Raw genomic sequence first — 24,282 nt, forward strand, 5'->3', positions numbered from 1 at the left:
CCTTCACCTCCCTTGCTAGCTGCAGCTCCAGTTGTGCTTTGGCCTTCCTGATTACACCCCTTCATGCTCGAGCAATATTTTTATACTCCTCCCTATTCATCTGTCCAAGTTTCCACTTCTTGTAAGCTTCCTTTTTGTGTTTAAGCTCACTGAAGATTTCTCTGTTAAGTCAAACTGGTCGCCTGCTATATTTGCTATTCTTTCTGCACATCAGGATGGTTTGTTGCTCTGCCCTCAATAAGGCTTCTTTAAAATACAGCTAGCGCTCCTGGACTCCTTTCCCCCTTATATTACCCTCCCATTGGATTACACCCATCAGTTCTCTGTGGGAGTCAGTCTGCTTTTTTGAAGTCCAGGGTCCCTATTCTGCTGCTCTCCTTTCTTCCTTTTGTCAGCATCCTGAACTCGATCATCTCATAATCACTGCTCTCCGGGTTGCCACCCACTTCTACTTCTCCTACCAATTCTCCCCTGTTTGTGAGCAGCAGGTCAAGAGGAGCACGGCCCTTAGTTGATTCTTCCAGCACTTGCAATATGGAGACCCAGCTTGCATGTCGTACAGACGAAGTCGCTCCTATGCTCTGGGAGAAAGACAAACATCCTGTGCAGGTCACAACAGCTGATCACTCACTATCCATAATGTCTTCCTTCTAAGAGCCTCTTTAGATGTTGTATTTACTGCTCACAGAAGCCTGAAAGGGAAAAAAACTCTGTGGGAACCCCCAAGCGAACTCCCAGGCAAAAGCAAAGTCAGGTTGTGAACTAGAGGCAGGGCCTGCTCACAGAACCTGGCAAGAACAGGGATGATATTGCAGAAATATACATTCATAAGTAGTGCCAGGCACAAGAATACACATATAAACACATTCCAGAAGGGTGGTACCAGAACACCTTGATACCAACACATTCCCCAAAGATAACAGGAACATGCTGACCCATCTGAAAAATAGGATCAGGATGATAGCATGATGGATAGAGATGTTCTGATCAAATCAACACACATAAGGTAATGGGTGGCACACAGATATGTCAGAGGGAGGCACCTGGCCACATCAGAGGGGCAATCCGGGCCAGTGACCCCAAATTGTCTTAATATAGCCCTGTGCACAGATGTTTTCTGATGGGGTGTCACGTCACTTTATAAATGTCTTATGTATTCTGGAATGTGTCTTTTGTGTAGTTTTAGAAATATGTTTTAAATAACACATGATAGTTTTGAAGCCATCTCTAGTCAACATCTCAACGGTTGATTCATGAGATTTGATAAGAGGTTTCATAAGAACTTGCAACTCTTTTCCACTGGTTTCTCCAGGGATAAGAATTCCTTCAAATTGCCTTCATGGTAATGATGACCTTCTCCCCCTGCAGTTTATCATGTGGCCCACAACCGCTATTCTGCATGTGCAGGTGTTCTGAGGATTGCACATTTTAAAAAAATTGACATCTTAGTCACCTTCATACTGGGGTTATTCATGTACTTCTCAAGAGATCCTCCTAAAGAGTTAAAAACTTGACCTAACCCAAACACTAGTGAGTGTCTATCAGAAGTGTCAGGCTTTGTGTGTAACATGCACCGAAATGCAGGAAGAGGTCTGTACAGGATAAGCAGGATGCAGAGTTTGCTCAGGCTGTGTGTGTGTGTGTGTGTGTGTGTGTGTGTGTGTTGCTGTCAAGTGACATTTGAGTCCATTAAAACCCCACTGCTCTTAATTAACTGTATGGCATTATCATTAGCAGCTGTCTCTGCTATTGTTTTCATTATTAATTATGGTGATATAAACTTATAGTGGTAGCAATTTCCACAGGGAATTTCTAGGTTTATGCAGCAGTGGAAGAAAGAGAGGAAATATTTACTTTTTTTTCTTATATTTTTGCTGGCAATTCTGAGACTTTGTTTGGGTAGTGGTCTGGGAGTTAATCATTTTATTGCATTACTTCTCTCTGATTACAAAATGTCTCTTGTTTGGCTTTCATTTAGATGGCAGTTTTCATCACTTAAATAATCACATCAATTGTCTTAAAGTGAGCCTATATTTTTGTCAATTTGTTTGGTACCAATGCTTATGTTGCAATCTGAATTCTTTAGGCTACTGCTTTACCATAGGACACTACCAGGACATCCTTCGATCTGGGATCCTTTCCAACTGTTCATTAAATAGGTGCGTCCCTGCATCCTCAGATAGCAATTATACCTTTGTAGTATCATTGTGCAATTTCTGTTTCACAAGTTGGATATCCACATAAGTCAAGTGGTGGAGGAAGTTATTAATTCTAAGGGATCTAAGCATTATCAACAACTAGAGAAGGTATAATTGGATTTGTTCACTGCTCTGTCCCCATCCTTCCATAATTTTAATAGAAATACAATGAGATGACACCCAGTAGAAATGACAAGGGAACAGAAAATTCCCTCTGTGTCCTCTCCAAATGGTGCAGACTCTGTGTGTGTGTGTGTGTGTTTTGAGGTTGGGAGGGAGGTTTCAGTTTTCTCTCAAGACCGTTTTGGCCACTGTAGGAGAAAGGATACCAGGCTAGAAGGACCAGCATTTTTTCCTCAGTGTTGTCATTATTCATATTATTTACTGAGTGCCGATACTCTACGAGGCAGTTTACAGAACATAGAAGATGGTATCCCTGCTTCTAGAGACTTACAATACATGGGTCTCACACTATGATGTATTGAGGCTGCTGTGATGCTGTATAAAAAGAATAATCAGATGTACATGACTGTTACAATCACTAATGTATCATTACTGTTGCACAATTGCACTAGACCTGATAAGATATCATGTAAGAGATCCATGTTTGCCCTGTTTCTTACAGTCTGCCCTAAATGTGGCATTCTCAGCTGTGACCCACACCAGGCACGGTCCACAGTTGCTCAGCACTTTGCAAGAGACACTCAACTCTCTGATATCTAATATGAGGTTAAGGCACTCAGCACACCGCAGCATTGGGCCTTAGATTAATTACAGACCTACATTCCACACTAGGCATGCTGGATGTATTGGCAGGCCCTTGCATGGCCCCAGAATATGGAGCATGCAGAGGTGGCTTAATGTCCTTCGATCACTGCCCGAAGTGCAGGACCAAAGTAATTGAGAATTAGGCCCTCAATTTAACAGCGGAATCCAGCTACTTCGCCAGCATCAGTTTGTGTAAAGAGGTCCAAAAGTTTTACTCATGGTTTCATTCACCATCAGATATGCAGCCAGGTTAGCCTTGTGCTACAGAATGTTGAAAATCTGTACTCAGAAGTTATCAATGACTTGCTGTCAAACTGGGAGGACTTACCTAGTTGGATCCAGTGGGGGTCTGTCCTGGGTCCAGTATGCTTATAAAATTTGCAGATGACACCAAGCTGGGAAGGGTTGCAAGCACTTTGGAGGATAGGATTAGAATTCAAAAGGACTTTGACAAATAAGAGAATTGGTCCGAATTCAACAAGATGAAATTCAGTAAAGACAAGTGTAAAGTACTGTATTTAGGATGGAAAAATCATATGCACAAATACAAAATGGGGAATAACAGCTGAAAAGGATCTGGGGGTTATAGTAGATCACAATTGAATATGAGTCAACAATGTGATGAAGATGAAAAAAGGCTAATATCCTTTTGGGATGTATTAACAGAAGTGTTGTATGTAAAAAATGGGAGGTAATTGTCCCATTCTACTTGACACTGGAGAGGCCTCACCTGGAGTAATGTGTCCAGCTTTGGATGCCACACTTTAAGAAAGATATGGAAAAATCGGTAAGAGTCCAGAGGAGAGCAACAAAAATGATAAAAGGCTTAGAAAATCTGACCCAGGAGGAAAAGTATAAAAACAAAACAACCCTCCTCCCCGCAAACCTGTGCATGTTTTATCTTGAGAAAAGAGGATGAGTGGGGCCCTGATAAATCTTCAGATAATCTAAAAGTTGTTGTAAAGAGAACGTTGATTGATCTCCATGTCCACTGAAGGTAGGACAAGAAGTGATGGACTTAATCTTCAGCAAGGGAGATTTAGGTTAAACTTTCTAGCTACCAGGGTAGTTAAGCTCTGGAACAGGATTCCAACGGAGGCTGTGGAATCCCCATCACTAGAGGTTTTTTAAGAACAGGTTGGACAAACACCTATCAGGGATGGTCTAGGTTTACTTGGTCCTGCCTCAGTGCAGGGGACTGAACTGGATGACCTCTCAAGGTCCCTTTCAGCCCTACATTTCTAAGATTCTATAAAGCCCCAGCTTCTTGACAAGTCCGTGCTCCCAGTCTCTGGCCACAGGTACAGGCTGCAGACCCTTGCTTCTGTACTAGGAAGACCATAGCAGAGACAGCTTCTTTGTGCTTCCCTGGTGCAAAAGAAAGCCACTGCAATAAATAAGATGACTATCTTTGGTTATCCTTTATAATAGTGTTCTAAAACTTCCCTGTATTAATGTCTAATGCAGGGTTAGCTCCTGGGTAACATTAAATCCTTGGAGTGTTGTGATTGTTACAATAACATTGCTTGAAAAAAGTTACACTCAGGAAAAATATATCAAGAAGGAAGGTGTCACAGTGAGGGGGTGAACTTCATCTGTGACCCCTTCTGGTCTCTTCAAACGCATCCCCTCAGGTCTTAGGCCTCTAGCCATCTCCTGTCACTCAAGGTGGAATCCCACAATGTTCCCTCTTGGACAGCACTCTGGATTGCAACCCACGTGTATCAACCATGATAACTCAGCAGGGCTGACTTGTGTCCAGACCTTGCAATTCTGTTCCTTTTCGAAGCCATGACAGTGACAACTAGTGAATAGCCAGCCTTCTTTCTGCAAAGTATTGTTTGTTAGAACAAAACATTTAAGAGAAAAACCGATCTTAAAACAATAAAACAGACTAGACACATAGCTAGATAACCGGTAAACTAGATATCTTCTACTTGGGGGCCTGGTCAGTTTAACTTCATATAGTCTCTTCAGAGCCTCTTCCTGTGTCAGCTTGCCTCCATGTCACAACTCCCTGACCATTCCCCTGTGTCAGAGAGTGTCACTTTAATTCTTGCCCAGTCCACTGAGCACCTCCTTTAGAGGAATCAAGTCACTTTTAAACTGTAGACCTGTAACTCCCAGCTGTGGTGAAACAAGACAGGAGATAGGATCCTTGAAACTAATAGCCTCCTCATGTCTTTCAAGTTTGTGCCTGGAGTTTCTTTTCTGGGAAGCCATTGTGTTGCCTTCTTTCTCAGTCTGCATTGAATTCAAGCATTATAAACATTCCACTGTCCGTAGTATAGGTTTTTTATATCCGTTCAGTCATTCATACCGTGTAACCGACCATAGTTATACAGTAACTTTACCTAGCTGACCAGGTCACATACATTACTGCATCCCAGTATTCTTAGATTGTTACATAGCCTTTTCGTGACTGTCACAGCAGGATTATTGTATTCTTTAACTACAGCTTAATACAATATAAAAATTACCCAGTAAATTCAAGTTTGTCCTTGTTGAAATGATACACATTGGGAAGGCTGCATCTGACATTCAAGGTTAATTTAAGGGATTTAATTCTTGTCTTTGTTTAAAATTCAACTTTTCCTTAACTCCTACAGCTCCTCCATAATATCAACAACCTGTAAATCCAGGAGTATGAGGCTAAGAATAAGGAAGTTGTCTCCAAACTCCGTATCAAATCCATCTCTAGGAAACTGATAATTCTTTAACTTAAATGTATCTTCCAGTTATGGAGAAAGAACTATTATTAACAGGCATCCCTTATTTTAGCAGGAGAAAAAAAAAACTATCCTCCAAAAAATTCGTATGTCATATGTTGTATATTCTTTTAATAGTTTATTTTAGAATTCATCAAGTTCTGGATGATGTTAATGGGGAGGAATTTTGCCTGTTATAGAATGATCTGTGCCTTCAAGTTCATGGAAGGAACATCAGGATCATAGACATACGCAGATACAATATCTTTTAAAATTCAAATCATTATATTTTAAAAGCTGCAGTTAATTCTTTCTAAAGAAAGACCCACCAAAAAAAAGAGCAGATGGGGTTATGAAAGGGCAAAGTCTGTAGAAAGCAAGTACTTAAAGACTGGAGCATGTTCAGTTTAGTTTAAGTAGTAGTTAATAATCAAGGAAATCAACTCCTCTATTTAAAAAAAATAAAATAAATCCTTGATCGCTCAAAGATGTTGTTTGTTTAAAGTTGCAAATGTCCATCTATTTAATCCGATTATGTATAAATAGTATGTTTATAATTTGTGCTGTACTATATGGTGTATAAAGGTATGTCTACATTAGGAAAGCTTTGTTAGTATAGGAACATCAGTATTGTATTGGCAAAGTGCTCCTAGTGTGAACCCAGTTACACCTGCAAAACTGAGCTTTGTATCCATATAGTAAAATCACCTATAAGTAAAACAAGCTATATTGATAAAAGTGGGGTTTCGCCGGTATAACTGCATTTGTACTAAGGGTTTCTGCCAGCACACCTCTATTGATCAGGGATCAAGCCTCATCACACCCCTGACCAGCATAGCTGTGCTGAGAGAAGTCAGTAGTGTAGACGCAGCCTTGGACAGATGTGTACATTATGAATTGTATCCATAGACCCTCTTCCTCTGTCTTCCTGACTTAGAGAGACATGCCAAGTGGTGGGTGAAAATGTAGGACAAAACATGGGAGGGGGAAATGGTAGTGGAGGGAAGATGAGTCTATTTTTGGTTCTAGCTATTAATATAATTGCCAAGGTCTGAAAGCAGATGCTTTTGAGAGGAATTCTGAGCTTTTGTTGGGAGACAAGAAAAAGGCTGTTTGAAACCTGGAGATTTCCAGAGCTGTAAAGTCTAGTGTCCCAAAATTCTGAACTATGCAGTTTAAATGTCTTTGGGTTATGTTTTTCTCTTTCTTTCAAATAATGGCCACAGAGTTAGGGTGACCAGACAGCAAATGTGAATAATTGGGATGGGGTGGGGGGCAATAGGAGCCTATATAAGAAAAAGACCCCAAAATTGGGACATCTGCTCACTCTACATGGAGTGGCATAATTGGGGCTAAACAAATCTGAACTTTTGTGGTGGAAAATTGACCTGGTTTCTTCTGTATAATGACGTTATCTTGGATTCTAGTAATCCTGAATTAAAAACAAATATATGCAAGTGAAGGTTGGGTCCCTTAAGCCCTTGACTTTTGCAGTCGGCCTGGATTTGAACATCTCCTTGCAGCTTTATTTATAACAAAGTGTGAGAGAGATAATTGAAATGCCTGACAAGCAAGAGAATGGGGAACATACCTCACAGCTAAGTCTCATTATACTGACACTACAGCTCATTTTGGATCTAAATTACATACATGCCACATAAATCTGCTTCTATCCAGCTATTACTATATTCTCTTATAAATCACAGAAGCACATACGTACTTTAAGATTGGTAGGATGAGTCTCCAATTCAAGACAGAGGATCTTTCACTCCCAAAGTGCTTAATGTAACGAATTATGGTCTTATGTTTCCAGTCTAAAATGTATGAAAGTAGTTATACTTTTCTTTCCTGATTTGAGTAAACTCCAACAGGCAGGGTGTCCCATCTTTCCCTCCTTTCCCCTCACCTCTCTACCCCCACCCCCTGCGCCGACAATGGTAAACCAAGGCAGCAGGTACAAGTGTGTGAACTTCATGCAAACCACACTCTTCCCCCACCCCCAAAAAATGTGCAGGAGGGAAGGTAGAAATGTTGCTTTACGTGGTTTGTCCTGGAGAACTCTTACAGTAAACCATGTTCATCACCAGTTATGATACACTCATTGCTATCACCCATTGTCACCAATAGAGACTATTCCTAAAGTATACAAGACCAAAGGGAACAATGAGAGAGACAAGGTGGATGAGATAATATCTTTTTATTGGGCCAGCTTCACGCACCCTGTGTCTCTAATATCCTAGGACCAATATGGCCACAGCACCACTGCAAACAATAAAGGGAACTATGGATTTCCCACAGAATATATTTCCCCCTCACATAGAGCTATGTACAGCATTATTCTGAGCTTCTTCCTGCTGCCTTTACATTGGATCTAGATAAGTAGGGAAGGTAGCAAGGGGTACAATTCCAGTTGAAAAACGAAGAGTCCTTGTGTCACCTTAGAGACTAACAAATTTATTTGGGCATAAGCTTTTGTGGGATATAACCCCCTTCATCAGATGCATGGAGTGGAAAATACAGTAAGCAGGGGTGTGTGTGTGTGTGTACACACAAGCACATGAAAAGATAGGAGTTGCCTTACCAAGTGGGGGGTCAGTGCTAACGAGGCCAATTCAATTAGGGTGGAAGTGGCCCATTCCCAACAGTTGACAAGAAGGGATGAATATCAACAGAGGGAATATTATTTTTTGTAGTGACCCAGCCACTCCCAGTCTTTATTCAGGCCTAATTTGATGGTGTCAAGTTTGCAAATTGATTCCAGTTTTGCAATTTCTTGTTGAAGTCTGGTTTTGAAGTTTAGTTGAAGAATGCCACTTTTCAGTCTGTTATTGAGTGTCCAGGGAGATTAAAGTGCTCTCCTACTGGTTTTTGAATGTTACAATTCTTGATGTCTGATTTGTGTCCATTTATTCTTTTGCGTAGAGACTGTCTGGTTTGGCCAATGTACATGGCAGAGGGGCATTGCTGGCACATGATGTCATATATCACATTGGTAGATGTGCAGGTGAACGAGCCCTTGATGGTGTGGCTGATGTGGTTGGGTCCTATGCTGGTCCCTTGAATAGATATGTGGACAGAGTTGGCAATGGGGTTTGTTGCAGGGGTTGGTTCCTGGGTTAGTGTTTCTGTTGTGTAGTGTGTTAGTTGCTGATGAGTACTTGCTTCAGGTTGGGGGGCTGTCTGTAAGCAAGGACTGGCCTGTTTCCCAAGGTCTGTGAGAGTGAGGGATTGTCCTTCAGGATAGGTTGTAGATCCTTGATGCACTGGAGAGTTTTTAGTTGGGGGCTGTAGGTGATGTCCAGTGGCATTCTGTTACTTTCTTTGTTGGGCCTGTCCTGTAGTAGGTGACTTCTGGGTACCCTTCTGGCTCTGTCAGTCTGTTTCTTCACTTCCCCAGGTGGGTATTGTAGTTTTAAGAATGCCTAATAGAGATCCTGTAGGTGTTTGTCTCTGTCTGAGGGATTGGAGCAAATGCAGTTGTATCTGAGGGCTTAGACAAGAGATTGTGCAATGTAAGTATAGTGGTCAGTAGGTTTCTGATATAGGGTGGTGGTTATGTGACCATCGCTTATTTGTACTGTAATATCCAGGAAGTGGATCTCTTGTGTGGACTGGTCCAGGCTGAGGTTGATGGTGGGGTGGAAATTGTTGAAATCATGGTGGAATTCCTCAAGGGCCTCCTTCCGATGGATCCAGATGATGAAGATGTCATCAGTGTAGCACAAGTAGAGTAGGGGCGCTTGGGGACGAGAGCTAAGGAAGTGTTGTTCTAAATTAGCCATAAAAATGTTGGCATACTGTGGGGCCATGTGGGTACCCATAGCCGTGCCACTGACTTGAAGGTCACCTATCCTATATCCCACAAAAGCTTATGCCCAAATAAATTTGTTAGCCTCTAAGGTGCCACAAGGACTCCTCGTTGTTTTTACTGATACAGACTAACACGGCTACCCTTCTGAATTCCAGTTGAGTATGCTGGGATTTACCCTCTAATACCACTAGTGAAATTTCTGCAAGTCAGTCCCTGGGGATCACACTGAGAATGTCGTCTTTCCATTTTGAAAAAAAAAATCAGTGGGCGTTAGGTGCCTAACTGCCATTTGTGTCTTAGAAAAATCTCCCCTGTAAGTGAGAGGAAAATTACTCCATGGGTTGATGTTTAAATAATGATGGTATTTCGGTGTTCCTGACAATCCCTCTAAAAATAGTGATTCTTATAAAATAACCATGAACTTCCTTCATTAAACTAGCTCCAGTACTTTCTCCATTTGGAAATGCCTGTATTGGAAAGAACAATGACAGGTATCTGAGCAGGCTCTGAAAGCACCATTTGTTTGAGAGATATTGATGACCCTATAACTCATGCATGATGGAGCAAAGCTGAGCCAAGAATGAGTTATGAAAGGTCACTAATATCCAGCATTCAAGGTCAGCCCACTGATTTATCTGGTTTGGGAATTTCTAAAAAAGTTTTGTTTGTGAAATTTGTGCTCATAAAATTGAAGGACTATTACTACTGGCTAGAGTCAATCCTGGGTCCAGTACTAGACAATATTTTCATTAATTATTTGTCTAATCAAGTGGAGAGTATGCTGATAAAATATGCAGACGACACCAAGATGGGAGGGGTTGCAAACACTTTGGAGGACAGGATTAGAATTCAAAATGACCATGACACATCTGGGAATTGGTCTGAATTAAACGAGATGTAATTCAATAAAGGTAAGTGCAAAGTACTGCACGTAGGAAGGAAAAATCAAATGCACAACTATAAAATTGGGAATAACTGTCTACATGGTACTTTTCAGCAGGTAGTACTGCTGAAAAGGATCTGGGGCTTATAGTGGATCACAACTGAATGAGAGTCAACACTGACACAGTTGTGAAACAGACTAATATCCTTTAGGGGTGTATTAACAGGAGTGTTGTATGTAAGAAACGGGTGAGGCTTTAGCTAGAGTACTGTGTCCAATTCTGGATGCCACACTTTAGCAAAGATGCGCATAAATTTGAGAGAGTCCAGAGGAGAGCAACAAAAATGATAAAAGGTTTAGAAAACCTGATTTGTGAGGAAAGGATAAAAAACTGAACATGTTTAGCCTTTAGAAAAGAAGACTAAGGAGGAATCTGATATGTCTTCATATATGTGAAGGGCTGTTATAAAGAGGAGGGTGACTGACTGTTCAGCATGTCCACTGAAGATAGGAGAAGAAGTAATGGGCTTAATCTGCAGCAAGGGAGATTTAGGTTAGATATTAGGAAAAACTTTCTAACTATAAGGGTAGTTAAGCTCTGGAATAGTTTCCAAGGGAGATTATGGTCCTACCTCACCACAGGAGGCTGGACCTGATGACTTCTTCAGGTTCCCTTCCAGCTGTACTTTTCTATGGCTATGTATACACTACTGTAGTAAGTAGACCTATGCTACGCAACTCCAGCTACATGAATAACGTAGCTGGAGTCGACGTACTTTAGGTCGAGTTATCACTGGGTCTACACTGCGGGGGGGTCAACGGGAGAAAAATCTCCCGTCAATTTACCTTACTCTTCTCATTGGGGGTAGAGTACAGGGGTCGACTGGAGAGTGGTCTGCAGTCGATTTGGCGGGTCTTTACTAGACCCGCTAAATCGACTGGCAGTGGACCGAACTCAGAGCGTCAATCCCAGCTGTAGTGTAGACCTGCCCTATGATTCTTTGCTGCAGACAGATTCTGGACAAGCCTTTCACTGCCAAGGCTGTTGCAGTGTGGAGCTCTGCCAATAGTCAGTCTTGACCTGCAGAACTTTGTGCTATTTTAGACCTGAGCTCCATTTCATGGAGAAGGCTGCCATATTGGGGAAGGCAGTTCCATTATCCATGATCTGGCATAAATAGAGGGTTTAGAAAGAAGCAGTGCTGCTGATTAACCTCCATTGTGGGCTGCTTGGGGCCTCACTACTGATTCAGTTCTTCCTATGCTCCCTTTTGCAGATCATCTGCAGAATGAGACCACTGTGACCAGCAGCCCCAGTCCTTACCCGCCCTCTTCTCTAAAGCTGATCTGATACATCCCCCTCCCCATGTAGTTCTGAGCTTTAACAATACACCACAATCCTAACCTGTACAATCCTCTATTAGCCAGGATGGGCAGGAATGGTGTCCCTAGCCTGTGTTTGCCAGAAGCTGGGGATGAGCAACAGGGGATGGATCACTTGATAATTCCTTGTTCTGTTCATTCCCTCGGGGGCACCTGGCACTGGCCACTGTCGGAAGACAGGATACTGGGCTAGATGGACCTTTGGTCTGACCCAGTAGGGCCTTTCTTATGGTCTCCCAGTGTAAGGGTTTTAAGACAGGGACTGCCAATTAAATGATGGTCTTGTAATTTGGGTAGGTCTCTATAAAGGACTTGGATAAGATCATCAAACTCGCAGTTCACTGGTGTTACAACAGAGTAATACAGCTGGGCAAATTTTTTTAACAAGCTTTTTCAGTGAAAAATGCAAATTTGGCAACATTAATTTCATGTTGATTTCACAAAATTGTTTTAAAAATCTGAAATTGAAATGTAATTTTGAGTCATTTCAAATAGAATAATTGAAAATTTTAATTTCAATTTCCTTTAAACAAATGAAAAATATTAACATGCTTCAAATTGAATGAAATGTTTCATTTTGGGTTGAATGTAACACACTTTGACTCAAAGCTTTTTTTTTTTACTTTTGATTCACTGAAATTTTAGAAAAAAATTCATTTTGGTTCAACCTAAAACTGTGTTTCCCCCCCAGTATTTTGGAATTGTCAGCAAACCAAAGATCCATTATTTGCCCACTTCGAGTAACGATGGCTCAGAAAGTGTTCAAGGAAATAAAATGCGATGCCATCAGCTGAAAAGTGTGTCAAACTGGCCCGAACCTGCACTGTCACACTGCAAATAGCTCATCTATATTGTGTGTGGCAATATAGCTTTAAAGGAAAAAGCCAGCAAATTTCTGTAAAGCATCAGTGGAGAGTCCTGCAACCCGTACTGTGATATCCTGCCCTTTTTAGCTCTGTACAGTCTGCTGTGAGGAATACCAGTGTGATTGTGACAGATCTTGAATGATCTCATAAATAACAGAAGCTGTCTCAAGTGTCAAATATGAGAATCAGGAAGAGGAGGAAGGAGATGAATGGAAAACAGCATCTGCAGACAATCTGTAGCCTCTGCTAAATTGTAATAGCTGAAAAGTATAATTCTATTTAGATAGCAGTTTAGTAGATTTTGCTTTTTTTCCTCTGCCCCAATAGCTAAGGCTGCTTTAGCAAAAATAAGGGATCTGCTTAAACTTAAAATGCAAGAGTCTTCATAAAAATAATGTATATGCCTCATTTGAAATCTAGTTTGTAATTAGATCACTTGTCTTGAGTTACAGTTAACTTTTAAGGAAGATGGTATAGGAAGCCTGCAGTTCGGGCATAAACGAATTGTCATGGCTTTTTTGCATCTGAATAATACCAATTTCTTTAAGATGAGAGGATGACATTGAGGAGATGGGCTGAACTTTATACGTTCCTGAGCACAAAGAGAGGGGAACATGGGCCAGTAGCAGTAGAACTTGTCGATGTATTCCCTCTTTTTTAACATCCTGGTAGCTACTTCCAAAATAGTTTCAGCAACAATAGGTAACTTCAGGGTAGGGTGACCAGATGTCCCGATTTTATAGGGACAGTCCTGACTTTTGCGTCTTTTTCTTATATAGGCTCCTATTACCCCCCACCCCCCGTCCCGATTTTTCACATTTGCTATCTGGTCACCCTACTTCAGGGATATTTAATATTTGCTATAGACTAGACACAAAACTGTATCCATTTCCCAGCAATGGTACAGCTAAGCTAGCACTAGCAAGAGAGTAAGCACTGGTGTAGACAGAGCTCAGTTGTTTTTACCACTTCATGGGGAATAAATACCCAAATCTTGTCTATACTGGTTCTTAGACCATTGCAAGCGTTGGTGCAGCTGAACTGTTACTGAAAGTGGGTACAAAGTGTTCTAGGGCAGACACTCCTGTGAAAAGGGTAGTGGAGAAGACTGATAACTTTCTTCTATACAATGTGACTCGCTGTAACAACAAAATGTAATTTTCAAGCTTCCTAATCTCTTTCAGATGCACTCACTTGCCCACAAAGTTCTCTTTGTTGCCCTTAAACAATTTCAACCAGGAAATGTAGTAGAAGAGTTTCTCAATCAGCTGACATTTGGATTGTTTTAGAGTAATCTGTGTTTTCACATGCAAATGGAGTTCAAGATGTTGAAAAGGGATTCATGTGGGCTGCCAGAAAGCTCATGGGGAAACCCACTGTAGCATCTCCAAACATCACAGCTTGGTAGAAGAAATTCTCAGGGAATTGGGGGTGGCGTGGTGAGAGACCCTTGCTTGCAACTGATGCCAACATACCTAATGACTTTCTTGCTAACATTACTCATTCCAAGAACATTTGGAACACTGCATCACTTAAGCAAAAAAAGCAATATAAACACTGGGAATACTGTACAAGTCTGTTAGCAAACAGCTTCTTCATTGGCACTGAAATCTTCCCAAATCATCTTCCCTGATGTTGGGGAGCAGTGCCAAGAGAGAAAAATAATTAAATTAAAATAGCAAGCTGATGAAGTTGGTCCTAAAATGTTCTTCTCTATGTGCATTCCCTCTCTCTCTTTATCTTTGTACAAGTATCTTTCTAGGTTCTTATAGTACCATAGTAGATGCTGCAGTCCCAGCAGATGGGACAGAGTTAAGAATGGGGAGTCATAAGCTCTTCGCTTCTGTATACACCACATTGCTTTCTAGCTGATGGAATGTTAAGATCGCCTCAAGTGTACAGTCTTTGAGTTCCCTCTACTGGCTGAGCTAGTGGACTTGTTCAGTTAATTTGCTGGGTACAATTTTGTGCTTTTGGGGCCAAAGAACCTGAATTTTATTCTCTGTTGCTGCATTTTTGTTTCCTTAGGTGGTTTGTTGATATGGTGCCTATGTTAAACAAAGCCCTTAGGCATATGCTTAACTTCAAAGGACATGTTTTGGGACTTACGCATTTGCATAAAGTTAAATATGTGCCTAAGTTCTTTGCTGAATAGGAATGGATTTAAGCATGTTTAAATACTTTACTGAATTGAGGCCTTAATGGACAATACATTTGGCTTCAGCTTATTAATCCACTCAGACAGCCTTACAAACTATTCCCTTGTTTCTCATCATTGTCCAGACAGTCCCCTTCTACCCTACCATATAAATGTTACTTCCAGGGATGATGATAAACCAATAATGACCACTTGGCCTGCCTTGTTCTCTATGCTACCTTTCATGAGTTTCTTGTTCTCTTTAAAGGGTGAAATGGGCAAAAAGGATATGGTGTGGTTATTGTGACCAGAAAAACCTTGAGAAGCCTTATTGAATTAAGTTTAGGTATCTCTGAGGGACCATTGTATTAAATGCAAAGTTTTGCTATTATTGTGGCCCTACATTGTATGTAACCTCTCTAGGGGGAAGATGTGATATGTGGCCTGGAGGATCAAAGGATCATATCGAACAAAGCCTCAAACCAAAATGGTGTTGGTGAAGATTTCCTGGGAAATGCCTAGGAGGACGTCAATGCAAACTCCCCATCTGTAGCTATGAAAAAGCTCTGCTTTTTGAAGCTACGACTTGAGGAGAGGGTCTTGGTCTGCTAATTACCTATTACATGATGCCAAGATTAAAGGCCCAAGCTGTTTAAAGGAAAGACTGAACTATTCATGGTGGTTCTTGTTCTGAATCTGAAACCATTATGATTTTGTAATCATGGATTGACACCCACCAGAACCTGAGGTTGGAGTTGGGGTGACCTCTGATAAGCTTTTTAACAACTGTGTAGGTTCTTTTATTGTTTGTTTAATCCATATTCTCTATAATGCTTTCACTGTAAGAATAAATGTGCTTGCTTATGAAGAACTGTGTGGTAACTGCAGCAGTTACACTGTTCAGAACATCTGGAGAGGCAGCAAAGTGCAGACGCTGGCCTGTGTAGGCTGTCTGGCTTGCTGGGGATAACACGGTGTAGGCAGGGAACTGTACAGCCTGGAAAACCCTTACTCAGGAGGGGGAGAGATGTGAGTTTCTATCCAAGAGAGGTGATGGCTGAGAAAGCAGGAGTCTATAGAGTATGTGACCGAATGCACCCCTGTATTCACACCCTACAAACTATTGTAATAATCTTGATACAAAATACACCGTGTGAGGTATCATTTGAAAACTAATAAATCACTAGGCAGTAGTATCATAGTGAAAAGTCCGTAGCAACTTTCTATGTAAAGTAATGAAATCCCCCTGTATGATGTTAGGGCTATGTGGGTCTGAACATGTGCTACCATCAGGCAGGAGTGGTTAACCAGCTCTAGCTTAAACAAAGCCCTGCGTGTTTACCTCAATTTACATATAAATAATAAGCAGGGTCCTTGAGACAGCAAGAGGGACAAGGCAAATCTGCATTTCGGCATATAGGGGAGAAGAAAGAGCATGGGGGCACCTTTACCCCCAGACTCCATGTTGTCACTTTTACAGTTTGAATAAACTTTGCTTTGAGGGGTAATCCTCAGAAGAATCCACTTCAAAGAGGAACTGGACTACAGAAGTGAGCCGCAAAGCACCCCAATCTCTCTCTTGATCTTTCACCTAAGAGGACAAAGGAACCAGCCCTTTGGATATTAGGGGCAGATCCCGACTTGAGAATTAGGTCAGCTATGTTGCTGGGACAATATGGTAAGGATTTTACCTTGAGCCAAGCCTGATTAAGTCTTAGCTACGACAATGTGTTTTATCTTTATTTCTCTTGTAACCATTTTTTACTGTAATACCTTGTACTTGCACTCACTTAAAACCTATCTCTTTGTACTTAAATGAACTTGTTTTATTCTGTAATCAAAACTAATCCAGTGCTGTGGTTAAACTGAACTCTTTGGGTAACTCCAGTTAGAGTACCAAACTGTTGGATATTGACCCCCTGTAGGGGGTAATGAACCTATACTGTCTGAACTGGCAAGGGCTGGACAGTGCAGAACACATGTTTTGGGGAAAATTCAGGCCTGGGAGTATGGTGGAGTCACCCTGCATGTAGTAACCAAGGCTGATGGAAGCCAGAGTGGGGCTGGTGTGTTACTGACAGGCCACTGGGGTCAGTTGCTGGAGTACTACTGCAGCTATACACAGATACTCAGGGTGTGACCTGCATGCTGTTTGTGAGGGGCCCGGGTGGGGAGCAATATCAGCAAAGCATTGTGAGGCACCCAGGGTTGCAGGGCAGGTGGTGACACAACCCTTCACGAGTCTGGATTGCACCCCAGAATGTGATAGAGTACCCTCAAGGGACCACAGGGGGGGGATACAGGTACAGTTGCCTAGAAATTGAGACCATTGTTATACAGGACTGGGACTTGAAAGACCTGGGTTCTCTTAGCTCTGTCACTAGACTTGTATATATGAACACTTAGTTCATGGCAAGTTGGGGTGTAAATGTACTCTGCACTAGCCTGCTGTGCACCAAGTGTCCATGTGGACCCTGCTGCAACACACCAAAGGCTCCATAGTTTGCTTGTTTCCTATTTCAAAATGGAATAGATCAAAGCACATTACAGAACTTTCAGTGTGTGGCAGCTGGATCCATGTGGATACGGCAGTCTAGTGTGGGGTAGATTTACATCCCAGCTTGCCATGAACTAAGTGTTCATACAGACAAGCCCACGGATTCTCTATGTAGCCTTGGGCAAGCCATTTAGTCCCTTTGTGCCTCAGTTTCCCCAGTTGTGAAATGGGAATAATAATTACCTCCTGGGGTGTGATGAGCCTTGATTCATTAATATTTTAAGTGGATAGAAATCATCAAATGGGCAGCACTGTAGACATGTTCATTGTAATTTGAGAGAGGACGTGGGTGAGGTGCTATCTTTTATTGGACCAACTTCTGTTGGTAAGAGAGACAAGCTTTCAGGCTTACACAGAGCTCTTCTTGTAATTGTTATATTACACAGGCAGGAGAGTGCTTCCCACACCACACACACAAGGAAAGGTGACCTTCCTTACTTAATCCAATGCTGTGCATGTTCTTCAGTCTGAAGGCTAAAACTACTATTTCCAAAAGGTCAAGGGGCCACAATCAGTGCTTTGGGGAACATTTCAAAGGGAAGAGGAACAACCCCCAAGTCCCCCTGCTTGAGTGTGTCTGGTATAGGAAAATCCCCAGTGGGTTTTGAGCCAATGTAACTGTCTTCTGTGCCTCCCTTAGGGTGACCAGATGTCCTGATTTTATAGGGACAGTCTTGATATTTGGGGCTACCGGCCCCTATTAGCCCCCACCTCCTGTCCTGATTTTTCACACTTTCTGTTTGGTCACCTTACTCCCCACAGAGGGAGTGGAGAGGCAGTGGCTGGAACATGCTGCAGTATGGCTGTCCCCAGCTGCTGTCTGTGTCCCTGCTGATCAGAGCCTCTAGGTTGCTTTAATCTGCTCCAGAGCTGGGGCAGAGAATCAGGGAACTGGAACGGATTGTTGGTATTCAGCTTCCCCTCCTTTTCCCCTTGCCTGGGCTGCCGTGGGTGGGTCTGTGGGGAAGGGAGCCATCCAGGCTACCACTAGGTGTTCTGTCACCCAGTGCAAAAAATGTTTTCAACCCCTGCCCCCCCCACCCCAAAGGCACAAACTGGGGATTAGGCACCCCCAGATGTTGGTGTCCAGAGCAGCCCTGGGCACCATCCTTTGCTCAGAAACCCTCCAGGCTCAGGCAAAGCTATCTGAGCCCCTCTCCTACTCCTGGAAGAACCCGCACCCTAGCAGGGAAGCAGGTGGCAGAACAGCCTGACCTACTCTCTCTCCTCTCTTTCCCTGTGATGCAGCAGATGGCCAGCGGAGGAGCTGCTAATCAGCTGCAGCACGGAAGGGACAGTAGCTATTCAAAATGTTGGGGTTTCAAACCAGGGCTTGCATGGGAAGCGGGGGAGAGGATACCCCCTAGTGCCTCCCCAAACCAATGTGGCTGTACTTCAAAAGTCACTGGGTACTGTTCAGGGAGCATGTCTTCAATTCATAATCCAATGTACATTTTCTTCTTAACACGCTTTGCCTCAAGGGATGGAGTTTACAGCCTCGAGGGTCACAGGTTGGACACCACTGATTTAATCAAATCAATTTATTATCTATCCATTCATCCTCTAATCTCTGTGTGTGCCTGACTCTGCCCACAAGAAACCATCAGCTGGAAAATGCAAGTTGGTTTCTGCTGTCATCTTTACAGACTTTTACTCTTGAAGAACTAGACTGTATAACACGCGGGTGGATTTTGGGCTTCAAATTCAGGTAGCCCCTCCAGGCCAAGCCTAGGACTATGATATGTCAGCAAGTTAGAACTCAGACAGAGCTGACAGCTGTTGCAGAGAGCAGTCCTGCTAAGCTTTTCTTTTCTTTTTCTTTTTTTTGGTGGAATAAAAATGTAGAAATAAGGCTAGGTCTACACTACCCGCCTGAATCGGCAGGTAGAAATCGACCTCTCGGGGATCGATTTATCGCGTCCTGACAATCGATCCCCGAATCAACGCTCTTACTCCACCAGCGGAGGTGGGAGTAAGCGCCGTCGACGGGAAGCCGCAGAGGTCGATTTTGCCACCGTCCTCACAGCGGGGTAAGTCGTCTGCGATACGTCGAATTCAGCTACGCTATTCGCGTAGCTGAATTTGTGTATCTTAAATCGAACCCTCCCCCATAGTGTAGATGTAGCCTCACACTTTCAGATATTATTTAATAGCTTGTTTAATACTTTGTATATCTGATACCTACCCTTTAGGTATTGCATAAAGTAAAGAATTAATCTGTTCTCCCACCCCTTAGGAAATGCACAAGGTAAATATAATTCAGCTAGATACCGTGGTGATGGATGCTACAGGGAACCCCAAGGTAAATTTTATAGATGAAGAAACTGAGGTGCTGAGTAGTTTAAATAATTTGCTTAGTTACAAATAAAGTTTGTTTCATAATCAGAAGATGTGAGTTCTAACTGCCAATCCTGTTAGCCATAAGCCTTTCCTTCTCCAAGTCGTTTGAAATCCACAGTTAATTGAATGTTGCACATGTGGGCTTTAAAACTACAGAGATTCCTTTTAAAGGAAAACTGAAGTGTGTGTTACTTGCCAAAGTCCAAGTTCTATGTTTGCTTCACAGTTTCTAATGACAATCAGCTGTTTTAGTTGTTAGTGAGGTCACTGACTGTAGGAGGTGCCAAGTCTTGGCAGGTGAAGACAGAAACTATTATGTTCAATATATTTTTATAATTTCGAAGTCCATTTTTTTTATTGTACTCAGATCGTGCCTGTAAATTTTGTATGAGCACAAAAAGGAAGGATGGCTTTGTGGTGGCACAAGACTGGGTGAACTGGATTCTAATTGGAGCTGGTTGGGAATTTCCCAATGAAAGATTTTTTTTTTTTCATCAGAACGAAGACATGTCATGGGAATGTGCCAGTTTTGACAAAATTTTCATCAGGGAAAGTTTCTCAGATCAAGGATGGAATTTCTGGAGCAAGTGAGCTATCCCAGAATAGCCCAGCACATAAGGCACAATCCCACCCCCAAAATATGGGAGTTCCACATAAGTCTCTGCTCCATCTCATATAGACTAAAGAATTGAACCTCAGTATCCCAAACCCCACCAGAATGTCTAAGCTAGCAGGCTGTTGGTTATTCTGTCGGGAGTCTCCCTGTTTCTCCTTTTGGAGCCATTTCTCTCTGTATTTTTTTTAATCTCAAAAATTGTCATGGGGCAGGAAAACTTTCCCACCCATCACTAGTTCAAATGTTAATAAAGGGTTCTGAGAGGCTTAAGTCAAATATACTAGAGAAGTACAAAGGATAACTATTAGGTCACATAGATGTCTGTTTACCCCCATTTTAATACACATGCAAAAGTTGAGGCTGACGTTTTGGAGTCAGGCCACATTTTGAACCAAACTTAAATCTACCCTTGGGCTGGAGCGCCTGAGACTTAAGTAAACCCTGATTATAAGATGAGCCCACCTGGGCTCCAGTCAAGGCATCCAATACAGAAGGTGGCAGAAGCTGCAGGGAGGGAGTGTGTGTTTGAGAGGAGTAGCTGAGACTGCGAGAGGTCTGGTAGTAGGCTAGGGTAAGGGTCCTTGACCTTTTTCCTTCTGAGGCCCCCCCAGCATGCTATAAAAACTCCATGGCCCATCAGTGCCACAACTGTTTTTCTGCATATAAAAGCCAGGGCCAGCATTAGGGGGTACCAAGCTGGGCAGTTGCCTGGAGCACCATGCCACAGGGGTCCCTGTAAAGCCAAGTTACTTCGGCATTGGCTTCAGCCCCTGATGGCAGGGCTGGGAACCCTGGGCTTGAGCCCCACACAGCATGGTTCAGCTTTCTTCCCTAGGCCACAGCAAGTCCTGGCCCTGCTTGTGTACCCCGGGACCACCGGATGCCTGGTTGAGAACTGCTGGGCTAGAGAAGCCTGGGAAATAGTGTGCTGAGCTGAAACTGATGAAAGACTTTGTTTTGGGACTTTTGAGCTCTCTTTTTGACAAACTCTGTTGCCAGCCTGGTGAAGAGTGAATTAAAGGACTTTGGACTGGAAACGTCATAAGAAAGGCCATACAGGTTCAGACCAAAGGTCCATTCAGCCCAGTATCCTGTGTTCTGACAGTGGCCAATGCCAGGTGCCCCAGGGGAATGAACAGAACAGCTAATCATCAAGTGATCCATCCCCTGTCACTCATTCCCAGGAAAAGCACTGTGAGTGTTTACAGGGGCCCTGATGAATTTAAAATAGAGGTGGGAGGTGGCCATGGTAGTAAAACATGTATTCAGATAATTATTTGGGATTTTAACTAGCCTCTTTTATTGTTTTGTTTACTTTTATAAAGCTTTTTAGTTCAGTTTTGATAGCCCAAAGAGGAGATCTCTATTGTTGAGTTATGGAACGCTGAGAACCTTCCCCTGCTTCTACCCAAAGGGGTTTGATCTACAACCAGCTTCCTTCAGTTCTAATTCATACTTCCACTTTATATACTTGTCTCTTCTCTTTATAAGCTGAGATCCATGACTAAAGGCTGAGCCCAGAACCTTCTGGGGAATGGTGCTAGCAAGGTAAATATAATACTAGATTGTATTTCAGCCTAGTTGACTTTATGCCAGCTCTGGGTTTCATTCGCAAATGAATTACAATAGAGTGATTGTAAGGAGCCAAAGCCATTAGAAACAAAGTTTGGTGGGCTTTTGTTGTTGTTGTTGTTTTTATTTCCCCAACCCAAAGTGTGTATTCTCACATAGGTAGGGTTACCATACGTCCGGATTTTCCCGGACATGTCCGGCTTTTTGGGCCTCAAATCCCTGTCCGGGAGGAAATCCCAAAAAGCCAGACATGTCTGGGGAAAATAGGGAGGGAGGGATCGTGGGGCTTGGGTCCGGGCTGGAGCCGCCGGGGCCGGTGGTGCTCAGCCGGCAGTGCTTGGCCGGGGCCCGAGCCGAGCTGGGCCGGAGCCCCAGGGCCCGAGCCGAGCTGGGCCGGAGCTGCTGGGGCCAGAGACTCTTGGCCTGGGCCTGCCAGCTGCCGGAGGGAGCTGCTCGGCCCGGGGGGCCGGACTGGGCCGCGCCCAGCCCCAGCCCCAGCCCCAGCTTACCTGCTTCCTCCCTGTTTCAGGCTTCCCGCAAACATTTGATTCACGGGAAGCAGGGGAGGGGGAGGAGTAGGGGGGCGGAGCGTTCAGGGGAGGGGGCAGAGTTGGGGCGGGGACTTTGGGGAAGGGCGGGGCGGGGAAGGGGTGGAGTTGGGGTGAGGAAGGGGCGGAGTTGGGGCGGGGCCAGGGCCCCATGGAGTGTCCTCCTTTTTTTAAATTAAAATATGGTAACCCTACACATAGGTTCAGTCTGGGTGGAGAATGACAAGGCATTTATCATTAGCTATTCTCATGTACCCAACTTTTCATGCAAAGCTGATGAATGAGTGAGCACTGCTCAGGAACATAGTCACTCATTGGCCCGTCCCACATTGGGCGCTATGCTTACTGCAAGTATTTTTGGTTAGCCCCAGATTGTTTTCCTGCTGGCAGTTGTAGAGTGACTCTCTGAGTCATCTGGTAGATGTTTCTTTTGAAACAATGTTACTGAATAAAATGAATGATTATTCCCCAATTAAGATGCCCAGTAGCATGTATGTGAAATATCATATACCTCCTATGCTAGAGACTCCTTCAAATGAGAGGAATTGTTACCAACGTGTTGGGTTCCAAAAGAAAGGAATGAAGGTTGTGACATCTGTAGTATTAATTTAGATAGAATACATGGGTGCAAAGAGTTAAAGGTGTTTATATAATTTAGTTACTATTTAACATTAAACCAGTTTTATCTAAGGTATACAGAAACTTCAGCCTGCTTGGAACCATGGTGAACACACGTACAAGTTTGGGTTTTTTTAAAAACCTTTTATTAAAGATACAGAAGAGAAGTCAGGGTGAAGAGCGGTTAAATCTTTTGAAATGTAAACTATTAAATAAGGCTTCTATTTTAACCATGTCTATTAACTGCAGAGTTTTTAAAGGGGGGGAGGACACTTGGACTCTTTTTTAACAACCTGACTTCTGGAATAACACAAGCACAACACACGGTTTACTTTGAGATCTGGAAAACTTGTATCAGCTTTGGGCTGTTTAGGGCATTGCATTCAGTTGCATTTTGGCTACAGGCTTATAGCAGTGTTGCAAAATATGCAGCTTTGTCCAGCTAAGCCAGTTTTTTATTAGACTGAAGGAAAAAGGAGAACGAAAGAAAAGAGACAATATAAGGCAGGGAAGGAAAAGGACACATGAGGGACAGTGGGGAGCTGGTCAGGATTTAGTCAGAACTGTTGGAGGTGGCGATGTTACTTGGCTTCTTTTTTTGGCCCAGTTTCATTAGGACACTTTTTAGGATTGTAATGAAGAAAGGTCTAGAGTTTTAGGAGATAGTGGAGGTGGCAGCCATGATGGTGAAGCTTGCTTGGTTTCTTGTTTTTTAGTTAGCCAGTGTTGTATGTATTTAAGAACCCCAAAAGGGAGTGATGGGTGGAATAGTTTCTTATTTTCTTATTTTGTTTATCAATAGGTCTAATTTTGAATGCACCAATTTTGGTTTATTAATTTTTGGTCTTCTACTGTTTACCAGACATAATTTTGTCATAGTCCTTGAACTATATTAGTAGGCCTTCTAGTTTGTATGAATTTGGGCTGGGGGGGGGAGGGCATTGCATTTTTTCCCATTAACGTTCATTATAGATTATTGTGATACTTTATGAACTTTCATTTTTTAAACTTGAGCTTTCACTTAGGGTAATAATTGGGCCTACAAATGTACAATTAAGATGGCGTTTTGTTAACAAGCAGAGTATGGGGGTGGGATTAGCATGATGCTAAAACAAACTTCTACTAAAATAACTTAACTTTTAACAATGTAAGAAACTTTATTTTTTCAGCTTTTTAAAATGCCTTTATGTTACATTAAACCTTTTAAAGGTTTTTCTATTTACAAAAACTGCAAACCCTATAATAAAAGAAAAAGAACAAAACAAAGTATTTAAGTT

General features: G+C 42.6%; 1 protein-coding gene across 5 annotated transcripts in view; it reads left to right on the top strand.

Moving 5' to 3' along the window:
* RGS6 (regulator of G protein signaling 6) overlaps positions 1–24,282 on the top strand; it is a 516,863-nt gene that overhangs the window by 236,513 nt on the left and 256,068 nt on the right. The window contains exon 1 of one of the 5 annotated variants that reach the window (XM_054028470.1): positions 21,411–21,461. The exons of 3 other annotated variants lie outside the window; for them this stretch is intronic. The gene's annotated coding sequence lies outside the window, so the exon portion shown is untranslated. Of the gene's footprint in view, positions 1–21,410; positions 21,462–21,758; positions 21,816–24,282 lie in introns of those variants that run through there. One more of the 5 variants, XM_054028468.1, reaches the window with a different exon arrangement.

Source organism: Malaclemys terrapin, chromosome 4 (assembly GCF_027887155.1).
Source record: "Malaclemys terrapin pileata isolate rMalTer1 chromosome 4, rMalTer1.hap1, whole genome shotgun sequence".
In the NCBI taxonomy this organism is placed as follows: Eukaryota; Metazoa; Chordata; order Testudines; family Emydidae; genus Malaclemys; species Malaclemys terrapin.